The sequence below is a fragment of the Lepidochelys kempii genome, chromosome 23, assembly GCF_965140285.1.
Source record: "Lepidochelys kempii isolate rLepKem1 chromosome 23, rLepKem1.hap1, whole genome shotgun sequence".
Taxonomy (NCBI): Eukaryota; Metazoa; Chordata; order Testudines; family Cheloniidae; genus Lepidochelys; species Lepidochelys kempii.
Window position 1 is genome coordinate 9,972,380 of NC_136402.1, and position 15,189 is coordinate 9,987,568.

The following is a 15,189-nucleotide window of genomic DNA, read 5'->3' on the forward strand; positions in this document are numbered from 1 at the left end:
TCTGCCTGTCCATGCCGGCGAGGATGTCTCTCAGTACGGTGATGGCGTTGGAGATGACGTCCCTGTCTGCCTCGTGTAGCTGCTCCACGAAGTCTGGCAGCAGATGCTGGAGTTTCCCCACCTGTGTGAAACGAGGAGCTGCTTTACGAAACACCCTCCGGTGACCCAACAAGCCATTTCCAAAACAACGTCTGCCTCCCCTGCAGACAGAGGCATGGGAAGTAGGAGTGCAGGGGGTGCCTGGCCTTTGTCTCTTGTTCTGCCGGGCAGGGCCTGGCTCCTGCGGGGTGCGTCTCTGGGTGTGTGCAGCACCTGGCACAGCTGGGCCTGATTGTGTCTGGGGTCTCTGGGATGCAAAGAACCCTAGCACTAGAGTAGCAGCAGAGCTGCGGACTCTAGACCCCCAGGGAATGCTGGCGACACCAGTGATCAGGGATGCCCGGACAGAGCCATTTTCCTTCAATTAGGAACCATTTTTTCCTACGAATCCCCTTTTTAAGCCTCGTACATTTTAACCGTTGATAATGGAGCGGCTGGTGTAAGATTCAATTCATAAAGAATTAAAGAGGATAATTTCATTAATGCAAATCAACATGGGTGTATGGAAAATATTTCCCGCCAAGATAATTGCTATCTGTTTTTGGATGAGATTACAAGTTTGGTAGTTAAAGGAAAGAGCATTGGCATAGTGTATACAGACTTCTGTAAGGCGCTTGAGTTGGCCCCGTACGGCAGTTTGATCGGAAACCTAGAACGATAGAAAAGTAACGTGGCCCACAACAGTTGGATTATCAACTGGCTGATAGGTCTCAAAATGTACTTGTAAGCTGGGAATCAGCATTACACTGGTGTGTTTCCAGTGTGGTCCCTGCAGGGCCTGGGTCTTGGCCCTATGCCATTTAACATTTTGATCAATGACCTGGAAGAAAACATAAAATCATCACTGATAAAGTTTGCAGATGACACAAGAATTGGGTGAGTGGTAAATAATGAAGTGGACAAGTCACTGACACAGAGCGATCTGAATCACTTGGTAAACTGGGGGGGCAAGCAAACAGTATGTGTTTTCATATGGCTCATTGTAAATGAATACATCTAGGAACAGGATGGGGGACTCTGTCCTGGGAAGCAGAGACTCTGAAAAGGACTTGGGAGTGCTGGTGAAGAATCAGCTGAACAGGAGCTCCCAGTGTGGCGCTGTGGCCAAAAGAGCTCATGTGATCCTGGGATAAATAACAGAAGAATCTGGAGTGGGAGTATTTGGCACTGGTGTGACCAACTGCTGGGATCCTGGGTCCAGTTCCGGTGCCCACAATGCAAGACCAATGTTGATAAATTGCAAAAGGTCCAGAGAAGAGTCCTGAGAATGATTAAAGGATTAAAAACCATGTCTTATAGTGAGAGACTCAAGAAGCTCGATCTATTCAGCTTAACAAAGAGAAGGTTGAGGAGTGCCTTGATTACTGCCTATAGGTATCTCCCTGAGGAATAAATATTTAGTATAGTCAAGAAAGTCACACTAGGCATTGATCATTCCTGTCCCTGGTAGACCACATCGGTTGAACAGCTGCCCTACCTCCTTTTCACTTTATCCAAGAATAATGGGTCACTACAAAAAGTAATTTGCCCTCTGCTGATACTCACACCTTCTTGTCAACTGTTGGAAATGGGCCACCTTGATTGCATTGGCTTCATTAGCATGACAAAAGTAATTTTTCCCTCCCTCGGTATTCACCCCTTCTTGTCAACTGTTGAGAATAGGCCACTTCCACCTTAATTGAATTGGCTTGTTACTACTGATCCCCGACTTGGTAAGGCAACTCCCATCCTTTCATGTGCTATATATATATATATCTATTCTCCTTCCTGTATTTTTCACTCCATGCATCTGATGAAGTGGGTTTTAGCCCACGAAAGCTTATGCCCAAATAAATCTGTTAGTCTCTAAGGTGCAACAAGGATTCCTCGTTGTTTTTGCTGATACAGACTAACACGGCTACCACTCTGAAACCTATCTAGTTTCCGGTTCTCTTTGTCAGCAATGGAGAACTGCTTCAGCCCAATTGGCATATTGCCTTGTCACGGAGTTCTCGGGCGATACTCTGGAACTGCTCCCTACGAAGCCAGGCAGGACTCTGGGGAAGTCTCCTTTCTGCGAGCAGACTGTCTTCAGGACACACAGCTCACACAACTTCCACCTTCCTGGGTCTGACCTCGGAGCATTCAGCATCCTCTGCCCCTCCATGCTCTTCCCACAGCGAGTCCGCTCAGGCGGGCTCCTGGGGAAGCCAGAGGGTCCTGCCCCCAATTCCACAGTCAGACGTGACTCTCAGCCAGTCAGTAAAACAGAGGTTTATTAGACGACAGGAACATGGTCTAAAACAGAGCTTGTAGGTACAGAGAAGAGGACCCCTCAGCCAGGTCCATTTTGGGGAGCAGTGAGCCAGACAACCACGTCTGCACTTCACTCCATGTCCCCAGCCAGCCCCAAACTCTCTCCAGCCCCTCCCCCTCTGGGCTTTGTCCCTTTCCCGGGCCAGGAGGTCACCTGATTCCTTTGTTCTCCAAGCCTTTAGCTCTCACCTTGCAGGGGGGAAGGGCCCAGGCCATCAGTTGCCAGGAAACAGGGTGTTGGCCATTCTCTGTGTCCAGACCCCTGCACACACCTGCCCTCTAGGGCTCTGCAACGATCATACACCTTATCCCACCCCCTAGATACTTAAGAACTGCCTAGGGGAAACTGAGGCACCCCCACAATATTCAGAGGAAACATTAAGAACAGTCCCGCTTTATCACACGCCTCTCTCCCTTAGTAGCAACACCATCACCGGGGTTTCTATACTTTGACGAGGTGCTGCAGAATAATGGGGCGTTCATATTATTGATCCAACTTGTCAGAAATTAGTTGTCATTCCTTTTCACAAGCTTCATGTTTTCAGCCAGTGTGCTGGTCCTGAGCTTCAGGTTTTTAGCTGCGCGGTTGGCTTGGAATGACTTTGTGCCAGGTTTTTCTCTCATGGATTCCAGCATGTGGATGGTATGGTGTGTCAGTTTATCTGCAGATGCCAACAAAGTATCTCAATGCTGAAGCAATTCAGAGAGACGACAGCTCAAACAACGTGTCATACGTTATGTCAAGATCCATCAAGAATTCAGGGGACTGACTTCTTTTCAGCAGCCCAACAAACTGGGCCTCTCTTGGTGTGTCATGAGATGCAGCCTGAAGGGGAAGGCCCAATGACTGCGATTATGTCAGACAGCAAATACAGTGCAATATGAATCTGACACCCCCAATCTTTCTCAGCTGCTCAGCCACTTAGTTCTGTCTTGGTTTTAGGTGAGCGGCTGTAAAGCGTATACAGTTTGTCAAAGATTTCCAAGTGATTTACAGCTCTTACTTCAGTTAACGTTTCAGCAGCTGCCAAATCCAACCTGTGGTTCAAACACGACCTCGCTAGACCATTTGGGTACTTCTTCACAATACAGCTCGCTACGCCAGAGTTCTTGCCAAGCATAAAACCAGCACCATCACTCGCAAATGCTACAAGAGTCATTGTGATCGGAATTCTATTTCTTGAGACATTTCAGCCCACAATCTACAGTGCCTGAAGCCGCCGAATGTGGAAGTGCAATCAGATCAAGAAACATGAAGTGAGGATCATCGTCTTCAAAGTGTCACATTTTCAATAGATTCTAATTGTTGATTCATTGCTCAGAGTAGTTGATTCATCAATAGACATGGCAATCTTTCCGTCTCTCTCCGGCATCTGAGCACACATTCGTCGTTTGCAATGCTTTCGGTGCATTGCAGACGAGAGAGGGTCTAGCATGTTTGTAGCACTGAATTATGAGCACTTTTGGGGGAGGGATAGCTCAGTGGTTTGAGCATTGGCCTGCTAAACCCAGGGTTGTGAGTTCAATCCTTGAGGGGGCCATTTAGGGATCTGGGGCAAAAATTGGGGATTGGTCCTGCTTTGAGCAGCGGGTTGGACTCGATACCTCCTGAGGTCCCTTCCAACCCTGATATTCTATGATTCTATGACTGATACCAACATCTACACCATGTAGTATCTGGAATTCAGTTCAATCGGGGTGATCAGCGTAGGGTTTGCTACGTTTAGCAATGTAATATGCCATTTGCTTTACCTGCACCGTTGTGTCAGGTTCTGGTTTTCTCATGTTAACCACCACTTCAACTTCAAAAGTTGTGGTTTCTGCTTCTTCTGAAAGCTGTAAAGCTAATGCAGAGGCAGCTGAATCTTTCTCTTCCTTTATCTTCATGGGCAGAGATGTTAATTTGGACTTTCAGCTAGGTCCATAAGGAGAAACAGAAAACTACCACCACCCGACTGCTATGGAGAGACCTTGGTGAAACTTTGCTACAGACAAGGCATCCAAGCTTACTATCATGGCAGGACAACCAAGGATAAGCCCTCTTCTTCAGTATCCACTAACCAGACTTCATGCCAGCTGATCTTTGGCTGTTGAAGGGTAATCTTCACGGTTCGCTTTCACTGCAATAGCCACCTCAGTGAACTCCATTCCAGGAAGAGCTCTGTTTTTGTGTTTGTGTCTGCAGTCGATGCACGGCTGCTGCTGTCTTGGTCAGCGTCTTTAGCCTTCCCAAAGAAGTAGTTAGGAATAGAAGAATTCCTAATTCTCTTTTCACTGCATCAGAGGGCTGCTGGCTGTAACAGTCAGTTGTGCCGGAGATGTGAATCCTGTGATTTAGCTTAGCTACTGTGTACGTTCTGGATCGACTACAACATTGTTGTCTGGTGTTGTTTAACATCTTTATTAATGACCTGGATGTAGATAGAGAGAGCAGAGTGGTCAAGTTTGCAGATGACACAAAGCGAGGAGGAGTTGCCAATACTTTGAAGGAAAGAGCTCAAATTCAGAGGGATCATGGTAAATTGGAAGACTGGGCTATAGACAACAAAACTAACTTCACCAAAGACAAATGTGAGCTGCTACATTTAGAGAAGAAAAAACAAATGCACAGATACAGAATGGGGGATAACCGGCTTGGCAGCAGCACTGCTGAGAAGGATCTGGGAGCTGCGGTGGATCACAGCCTCCGCATGAGTCAGCAAAGCGATGCTGTTGCAAAAAAGCAAATGCAATTTTAGGTTGCATTAACAGAGGTATAGCTTGCAAGTCATGGGAGGTGATAGTACCACTCTACTCAGTGCTGGTTAGGCCTCAGCTGCAATACGGTGTCCAGTTTTGGTCACCAATGTCTAGAAAGGATGTGGAGAAACTGTAATGGATCCAGAGGCGAGTGACAAAGATGATCCGAGGGATGGAACACAAGCCATATGAGCAAAGGTTGAAGGAACTGGCTATGTTTAGTTTGGAAAAGAGGAGATTAAGGGGGGACGTGCTAATGGTCTTCAGATACTTGGAAGGCTGCCCAAAAAAAGATGGCGAAAACTTGTTCTCTCTTGCCACAGAGGGCAGGACAAGAGGGGATGGATTCAAACGACAGCACGGCAGATTTAGGTTAAATCTCAGGAAAACCTTCCTAACTGTAAGAAGAGTAGGACAATGGGACAGACGGCTAGGGAGCTTGTGGAAGCCCCTTTGCTGGAGGTTTTCAGAAGGAGGCTGGAGCCACCTGTCTGGGCTGGGATAGACACAACAAATCCTGCATCTTGGCAGGGGGCTGGACAAGCTGACCTTGCGATCCCTTCTCACCCTGCGGTTCTATGAGAGGTGTCCCAGAGCACCAGGAGAGGGTTTCGGCGTGTTCTGCCTCGACTATAGCGCTGGCTAGAGTCACGCTCTCTCTCTTCGGCCCAATGGCGATACCCAGTGGGAGACAGAGAGACACCCTCAGGCCATGGTGGGGACACACGGCGCTCCTTCCCTTGCTGCAGGGGCTGGAACTTACGGCCAAGGGGGCGACGCCAGCCTCTTGCTGAGAGACGTCGTGATGCTGGCGCAGCGGCCGTTCCTGCAGCCTGTCGAGCAGCTCCCGTAGGACCTTTCCTGCGGTCTTGGGGTGGGATGTCAGCACCCTCCACATCTCCACAGCAACGCTGCAAAGGGAGAGAGCCGATTTCACCTGGCCAGAGCCCCGCCAGCCTCCTGCACCCACCGCCACCCGCACCCTGCTGGGTCTCCCGCCCCCGGCCGGCCCTTTGTTGCCCTCCTGCTGCAGCAAAGGCCCCCAATGCCTGGCGCAGGCTGCATGGGGGCCGGGTCTGAGTATCAGCCGCAGGGGAGGCCGAGGGCTGCCATATGGGGTTTTGCAGGCTGGCCTGTCTCCACGGCATGTCAGCCTGAAAAACCCTCCAGAAGAAGCAGCAGCTCTGCAGGGAGCAGGAGGTCTCCGGAAGGTTCTGCACGCCCCTGTCCCCCCTGGCAGCAGGACCAGTCTGGGGGAGCCGGAGCGCAAGCGGCAGCAGCCCCAGCCCCGTACCTGTCACATGACAGCGAGCAGCCCAGCAGGGTTGTGACCACCTCCTCGCTGTACTGGTCGCCCAGCACGACAAGGGCCTTGAGCAGCTGCTGCTGGGCCAGCGGCTCGCTGATGGAGTCCAGGTTGTGGTAGATGCTCATCACAGCCTCCGACACCTGGAAGGGAAACGGGGAGATGGGAGCCTTGGCTTCCTCGCGCTGCTATTGATCTGGGGTGCCAGGGACCTGCCGCACCTGAGAGCATCTGCCCTCCCACATCCTCTTCTCCAGCTCCAGGCCTAGAACACAGGGCCAATTCCCGGCCTATCGATTCATAGACTGCAAGACCACAAGCGGCCATGGAGATCACCTAGACTGACCCCCCGCATTGCACAGGACCTGCCCCCCAGTAATGCCGAGTGCCCAGAGACAGAGTCTCCCACGGATGGGCTCCCCCAGCAGGTTGTTCTCACTGCAGCTCTTACCCTCTCCAAGCTTGGGCTGGGGACCCACAGGATCACATGCAGCATGTGCCTGGCCGCCACCGAGTCATGGACGCTGGTGTCTCTCATGCCCTCGATAGCAGTGAGGAGGAAGTCCAGGCGCTCGGATGGGTTGAAGTACTTCCCAAACATCTGAAACAAACCTGCCAGTGAAACCCCTTTTGCTGCCCAGTGCGGTTCCAGTCGGACCGAGCAGCCAGGACTGGCCCAGCCAGGAGTGCAGGCAAAGCCCGTTCTGCCGGAACAGGGCTGGGTTACTGCACCTGGGACGCACAGTACCCAGCCAGCAATCAGGAGCTGACGTGCATGGCACAGGCCAGCGTGGCAGTGCACGGGGGCACAATACTGCACAGCACGGATACACTCTCTAGTGCTCAGCAGGGGCTGGCAATGGTGCGTGGACGCAATGATGCCTTGGAGAGCATTAATCTCTGGGGAAGCTCCCACCACACCTGACAAGGAGCTGGGATCAGGTTTGGATGAGACCCAGTGCATCTTGGGATGTGGCATGGAGGGAGGCGTATTGGGCTGCATTAGTAGAAGCCTTGCCAGCAGATTGAGGGAAGTGATTATTCCCCTCTATTCGGCACTGGTGAGGTCACATCTGGCCCCCCACAAGAGAAAGGATGTGGACAAATCGGAGAGAGTCCAGCAGAGGGTAACGAAAATGATTAGGGGGCTGAAGCACATGAATTATGAGGAGAGACTGAGGGAAGTGGGCTTATTTAGTCTGCAGAAGAGAAGAGAAGAGTGAGGGGGGATTTGATAGCAGCCTTCAACTACCTGCGGGGGTTGGGGTGGGGCGTTCCAAAGAGGCTGGAGTTCGGCTGTTCTCAGTGGTGGCAGATGACAGAACAAGGAGCAATGGTCTCAAGTTGCAGTGAGGGAGATGTAGGTTGGATATGAGGAAACACTATTTCACTAGGAGGGTGAGAAGCACTGGAATGGCTTACCTAGAGAGGTGGGGAATCTCCATCCTTCGAGAGTTTTAAGGTCAGGTTTGACAAAGCCCTGATTTAGTTGGGGTTGGTCCTGCTTGGAGAAGGGGGTTGGACTTGATACCTCCTGAGGTCTATGATTCTATGAGATGGAGTGGGCCATAGGCAGGCTCCGGCGCAGCTGGATGGGGTCAGTCACACGCCTGGGTCTGTCCCTTCCCCCTGACTCCTAGGGTCTTAATTTCTCTCTCCTGATAACTCTGGGCACAACAATCCCAGGAAGCATTGAAAGTAGTTACCATGGCGATATTGCTGGTGTTGGTGAACCAGGTGACCCAGAAGCTGTTCTCCGCTCGCCACTCCCTGAAGACCTGCAGATACTCTGCACTCTGGTTTGCCAGCATCGTGCCTGAACCAGGGAGGGGAAACAGAGAGCAGGCAATATAAATCAGAGGTTAGTTTTGGAAACGGGAATTTTGCAAGGAAGTTTAGAGATAAGTACATCTAAGAAACATACCGGAAATTCAGGCCAATAACCTCCCCCCCCCCAAGAAAACTAAACAAACTAACCCCCCTGGAAGAGTAAAAATAAACCAGGCAGAAGTGCAGCAGCAGTGTGAGGCTCTCCAGTTGATTGCACTGAACGCAGCATGTAGGATTCCCAGCCCTGTGGGCAGGTAGCACATGTGGGCATTTGGTCCAAGGAGCTACTGGCCCTCGGAGGCCAGGAGGCCAGAGGATCTGAACTGGTGGAGCCAAGGGAGACAGCGAGTTACATAGAGGAGACTTTTAGGAATGCAGTAGAGTGGTCCCACCCCCAGTCTGACAGCCTCTGTGCTGCTGAGGAGGGTGAAAGTTTCTGGGAAGGAGAACATCGAGCTGGAGCAGAGGGAGACGATCCCATAATTGGGACCCCCCTTCCAGATGAAGTCAGGATATCCTCTCACACTGAGGCTGCCCCTCCTGAGGCGGGAACACCAGTTACAAAGAAAAGCCAGTTAATAGTAACGGGGGATTCAATCAATAGACATGTAAGCAGTTGGGTTTGTGATGAGTGGGAGAACCGCATGGTAAATTGCCTGCCTGGTGCAAAGGTTGCAGCTCTCAGGAGACATCCAAACAAACTTATGTGCAGTGCTGTGGTATGTAAGCTAATGTTTAAATCAGCCTCTGTACGAGATAGCGAATGTGACAGTGAATTTTATAAAAGTCTCCAGATGTGATCCCTGGTAAGCCTGACTTCAGTACCAGGCAAATTGTTGAAACGATAGGAAAGAACAGAATTATCAGACACATAGGTGAACACAGTTTGTTGGGGCAGAGTCAACATGGCTTTTGTAAAGGGAAATCATGCCTCACCAATCTACTAGAATTCTTTGAAGGGGGTTAACAAGAATGTGGAGAAGAGTGATCCAGTGGAAATAGTGTACTTGGACTTCCAGAAAGCCTTTGACAGGGTCCCTCACCAAAGGCTCTTAACCAAAGTAAGCTGTCACGGGATAAGAGGGAAGGTTCTCTCATGGGTCAGTGGTTAAAAGATAGGAAGCAAACAACAGGACTAAATGGTCAGTTTTCACAGTGGAGAGAGGTAAAGAGCGGGGCACCCCAAGGATCTGTGTTGACACCAGTCTAGTTCAACATAGTCATCAATGATCCAGAAAAAGGGGTAACCAGTGAGGTCGCAAAATTTGCAGATGATACAAAATGACTCAAGATAGTTAAATCCAAAGCAGAGTGTGAAGAGCTACAAAGGGACCTCACAAAACTGGGGGACTGGGCAACAAAATGGCAGATGACATTCACTATTGATAAATGCAAACTGGACACCACAATCCCAACTATACATACACAATTATGGGGTTTAAATTACCACTCAAGAAAGAGATTTTGGAGTCATCGTAAAGAGTTCTCCGAAAACATCCACTCACCGTGCAGTGGCAGTTAAAAAAGCCAAACAGAAGGTTGGGAACCATTAGGAAAGGGATAGATAATAAACCAGAAAAATGTCAGAATGCCTCGATACAAATCCAGTGTGCGCGCCCACACCTTGAATACCGCGTGCAGTTCTGGTCGCCCCATCTCAAAACAGATATACCAGAATTGTAAAAGGTTCAGAGAAGGGCGACAAAAATGATTAGGGGTATGGAAGAGCTTCCATATGAGGAAAGATTAAAAAGACTGGGGGCAAGTCTACACTTAAACCACTCTATCACCATAGCTGCACCGGTGCTGTAGCGTTGAAGAGAAGCTGGTCCTCTGCCAACAAGCTCTTAATCCACCTCCCGGAGAGGCGTTAACTATGTCAGTGGGAGGGTGCTTCTGCCAACAGGGGTGTGGATTTTTCACAGCCCTGAGCAATGGAGTGATAACAATATAGGTCTACAGTGTAGACCTGGGACCATTTAGTTCAGAAAAGAGCTCACTAAGGGGGGAGATGACAGAGGTCTATAAAATCATGACTGGTGTGGAGAAAGTGAATAGGGAAGTGTTATTTACCCCTGCACAGAACACGGGAACTAGGGGTCACTTTCTGAAATTAATAGGCAGCAAGTTAAAAGCAAAGAAAAGAAGATATCTCTGCACACAATGCACAGGCAACCTGTGGAAATTGTTGCCGTGGGATGCTGTGAAGCCTAAAAGTATAATTGGGTTCAAGATAATCAGGGCATGCAACCCCAGACTCTGCATGTCCCTAAACCTCAGACTACCAGAAGCTGGGACTGGATGTGAGGGGATGGATCACTCAAAATTTCCCTTTTCAGTACATTCTCTCTGAAGCATGAGGCACTGGCCGTTATCAGAAGACAGAATACTGGGCAAGATGAACTGATCTGAGTCAGTATGTCCATTCTTATGTGAGTTATGAAGAGCAGAATACGGACAGGGGAAGCTAAAGACATCAGGGGAAAGTCCATGGCTTGAAGGACTATGGATCCTAAGGAGGTTTTTTTTAAAAAGTGTATTAGGAACAAAAGAAATCCGAGCAATGGTGTAGGCTCATTACTAGATGGAGACTGTTTAAAAGGATGCAGAAAAGGCAGAAGTGTTCACTAAATATGTTTCCCATGTTTGGAAACCCCATGTCAATGTGTTTAGGAAGGACAAGGGTCTCCAGTGCTCTTACATTTTTGACGCAGCATGAAGGCGTAGAGGTGGTGAAGTCCCTCCATAGTCAATCGGCAGATCTCCTGCTCCTGCTCAGCACTGCACAGAGTGAGACAGCCCACCAGCTGGCCCAGGACTCTGAACTCCTCCACTCCCTGACGGAGAGAGGGAGCAAGGGGAGTCACTCGCCCCTGCAGGCCCAGCGCAGCATGTCCCCCTGGCATTGCACTAGCAACGGGCTAGAACCGGGGGAGGCAGAGCCCAGCGCAGAGAGACTGGGGACAATGAGAGCAGGAGGAGCCATGGGACCCATCACTAGGGACTGAGGGAAGCTCCACAGGGACGGGAAGTCTGGGTAGCAAAGTCAGCAAACGTTGCCCTCGAGTGGGGACCTGGGTAAGGAATGAACTAACGTCCAGTCTCCATCTCAAGGGCAAGCTCCTAATCCCAGCGCCTTCTCCCATCCCCCTCCATCCACTGACCTCAGGTCCAGGAGCGTGAGGTCACCTTGGCCTCCTCTTCTCTGCATTCCGCCTCTCTCACTCCATCCTGGAGCTCCCCACAACCCCCACTTTCTGCGCCGCACCCAGCCTGCCGGCTCTCTCCTGCCGGCTCTCTCCTGCAGCCTGTCCTCTAGCCTCCCCCTCCTGCCAGACCTTCCCTTGCCCCTCCTGCATCCCCTGCGCTCGCTCCCTGCTCTTCCCCACGTCGCACCAAGCCCCTTGCCCTCCTCTCCTGGGGTCTGCACGGCCTCCCCTGACCCACTCCCCATTGCTCTGGCTCCTTTGGCCCCTCCCATCCCTTTCACTGTGTCCCCTCCCACCTCCCTCCTTCTCTTCTGCTGCCCCAGCCTATGGGGGCATATCATCCAAGCGCCCCCCTCCAGCTGCCGGAGGGGAGGCCCTGCCACAGGGGGGATGGAGCAGCTGCAGCAGCTCAATGGCCCTGAGCACCCAGAGCAGGGGGTCTTCATCTGGCAGCCTGGCAGAAGCTGATGACAAAGCATCCCAGGGGCAACTGACAAAGGGGGTGAACAGACACCTGGGTTCAGAGGGTGCTCTCAGGGTGATCCTGTGTAAATCCGCTGACCCTGCGGAGCAGACTTTGGTCCTAGGGGAACAGCGGGGAGAGTCCTTGGAGATAGAATGATGGGGCTCCACCCAAGGCCCACTGGAGTCAGAGGACAGACCCGTCCACATCACGCCTCATTAGATTGGACTCCTACCGAGGATCTTGCTGAATCACTATTCCAGGCCCGGGTTTTCCCTACCAGGGAGCGCTGCACCGCGAGGCTGCTCAATGCAGTTAGGAGACGGCCAGAGTCACAGGCTGCTCACCTTGAATTTGTGTTGACCAGAGATGAATTTGGTCAGCCAGGTGATTCTTCCCACTGCCCTCAGCCGCACATGCACCTCCTTGGATGCGGTCCAGGGGAGCAGGACCTGAGAGAAACAGATTGGGACAAATTGTGAAGGAGAAGGACCAAAAAATAGCACAAGCACATAGAGTGAAAATCAGAAAGGCTAAGGCAAAAATGAGTTCGAACTGGCAAGGGACATAAAAGGCAATCAGAAGCAGCTCTGTAAATGCATTAGGAGCAAGAGAAAGACAAAGGAAAGAAAGAATAGTAAATATGGCAGGCGACCAACTTGGCTTAATGGTGAAATCCTAGCGGATCTTAAACATAAAAAAGAAGCTTACAAGAAGTGGAAGGTTGGACATATGACCAGGGAAGAGTATAAAAATATTGCTCGGGCATGTAGGAATGTTATCAGGAGGGCCAAATCGCACCTGGAGCTGCAGCTAGCCAGAGATGTCAAGAGTAACAAGAAGGGTTTCTTCAGGTATGTTGGCAACAAGAAGAAAGCCAAGGAATGTGTGGGCCCCTTACTGAATGAGGGAGGCAACCTAGTGACAGAGGATGTGGAAAAAGCTAATGTACTCAATGCTTTTTTTGCCTCTGTTTTCACTAACAAGGTCAGCTCCCAGACTGCTGCGCTGGGCATCACAAAATGCGGAAGAGATGGCCAGCCCTCTGTGGAGATAGAGGCGGTTAGGGACTATTTAGAAAAGCTGGACGTGCACAAGTCCATGGGGCCGGACGAGTTGCATCCGAGAGTGCTGAAGGAATTGGCGGCTGTGATTGCAGAGCCACTGGCCATTATCTTTGAAAACTCGTGGCGAACCGGGGAAGTCCCGGATGACTGGAAAAAGGCTAATGTAGCGCCAATCTTTAAAAAAGGGAAGAAGGAAGATCCTGGGAACTACAGGCCAGTTAGCCTCACCTCAGTCCCTGGAAAAATCATGGAGCAGGTCCTCAAAGAATCAATCCTGAAGCACTTGCATGAGAGGAAAGTGATCAGGAACAGCCAGCATGGATTCACCAAGGGAAGGTCATGCCTGACTAATCTAATCGCCTTTTATGATGAGATTACTGGTTCTGTGGATGAAGGGAAAGCAGTGGATGTATTGTTTCTTGACTTTAGCAAAGCTTTTGACACGGTCTCCCACAGTATTCTTGTCAGCAAGTTAAGGAAGTATGGGCTGGATGAATGCACTATAAGGTGGGTAGAAAGCTGGCTAAATTGTCGGGCTCAACGGGTAGTGATCAATGGCTCCATGTCTAGTTGGCAGCCGGTATCAAGTGGAGTGCCCCAAGGGTCGGTCCTGGGGCCAGTTTTATTCAATATCTTCATAAATGATCTGGAGGATGGTGTGGATTGCACTCTCAGCAAATTTGCGGATGATACTAAACTGGGAGGAGTGGTAGATACGCTGGAGGGGAGGGATAGGATACAGAAGGACCTAGACCAATTGGAAGATTGGGCCAAAAGGAATCTGATGAGGTTCAATAAGGATAAGTGCAGGGTCCTGCACTTAGGACGGAAGAACCCAATGCACAGCTACAGACTAGGGACCGAATGGCTAGGCAGCAGTTCTGCAGAAAAGGACCTAGGGGTTACAGTGGACGAAAAGCTGGATATGAGTCAGCAGTGTGCCCTTGTTGCCAAGAAGGCCAATGGCATTTTGGGATGTATAAGTAGGGGCATAGCGAGCAGATCGAGGGACGTGATCGTTCCCCTCTATTCGACATTGGTGAGGCCTCATCTGGAGTACTGTGTGCAGTTTTGGGCCCCACACTTCAAGAAGGATGTGGATAAATTGGAGAGAGTCCAGCGAAGGGCAACAAAAATGATTAGGGGTCTGGAACACATGAGTTATGAGGAGAGGCTGAGGGAGCTGGGATTGTTTAGCCTGCAGAAGAGAAGAATGAGGGGGGATTTGATAGCTGCTTTCAACTACCTGAAAGGGGGTTCCAAAGAGGATGGCTCTAGACTGTTCTCAATGGTAGCAGATGACAGAACGAGGAGTAATGGTCTCAAGTTGCAGTGTGGGAGGTTTAGATTGGATATTAGGAAAAACTTTTTCACTAAGAGGGTGGTGAAACACTGGAATGCGTTACCTAGGGAGGTGGTAGAATCTCCTTCCTTAGAGGTTTTTAAGGTCAGGCTTGACAAAGCCCTGGCTGGGATGATTTAACTGGGAATTGGTCCTGCTTCGAGCAGGGGGTTGGACTAGATGACCTTCTGGGGTCCCTTCCAACCCTGATATTCTATGATTCTATGATTCTATGAAAGTGTGGGGCCACTACTCAGCAGGGAAGCAGAGCAAATAATGGATGATACAGACAAAGCCAAGGTGTTTAATGCCTTTTTTGCTTCAGTTTTCACTAAAAAGGTTAATGGCGACTAGATGATGACCACAATATTAACAAGGGGGAAGGAATACAGGCCAGACTAGGGAGAGAACAGATAAAAGACAATTTAGGTCAGTTAGATGTATTCAAGTTGGCAGAGCCTCATGATATTCACATGAGATGGAGCTAGACAAAGCAATCTCTGAACCTTTAGGAGGGCTGAAGGTCCCAGAGGATTGGAGAAGGGCAGCCACAGAGCCTATCTTCAGAAAGGGAAACAAGGAGGCCCCAAGGAATTATCCACCTGTCAGCCTATCTTTGGTACCCAGAAAGATTATTGAACAAATTATTAAAGAGTTTGTAAGAACCTAGAGGAGATAATAGGGTGATAAGGAATAGCACCATGGATTTGTCCACAACAAACCATGCCAAACAAATCTAACTTCCTTCTTTGACCGGGTTACTTGCCTAGTGGATGGAGGGAGGCAGTATATGATGATGTATATGAAGTTTCGTAAGGCTTTTGACACAGTTCCACAAG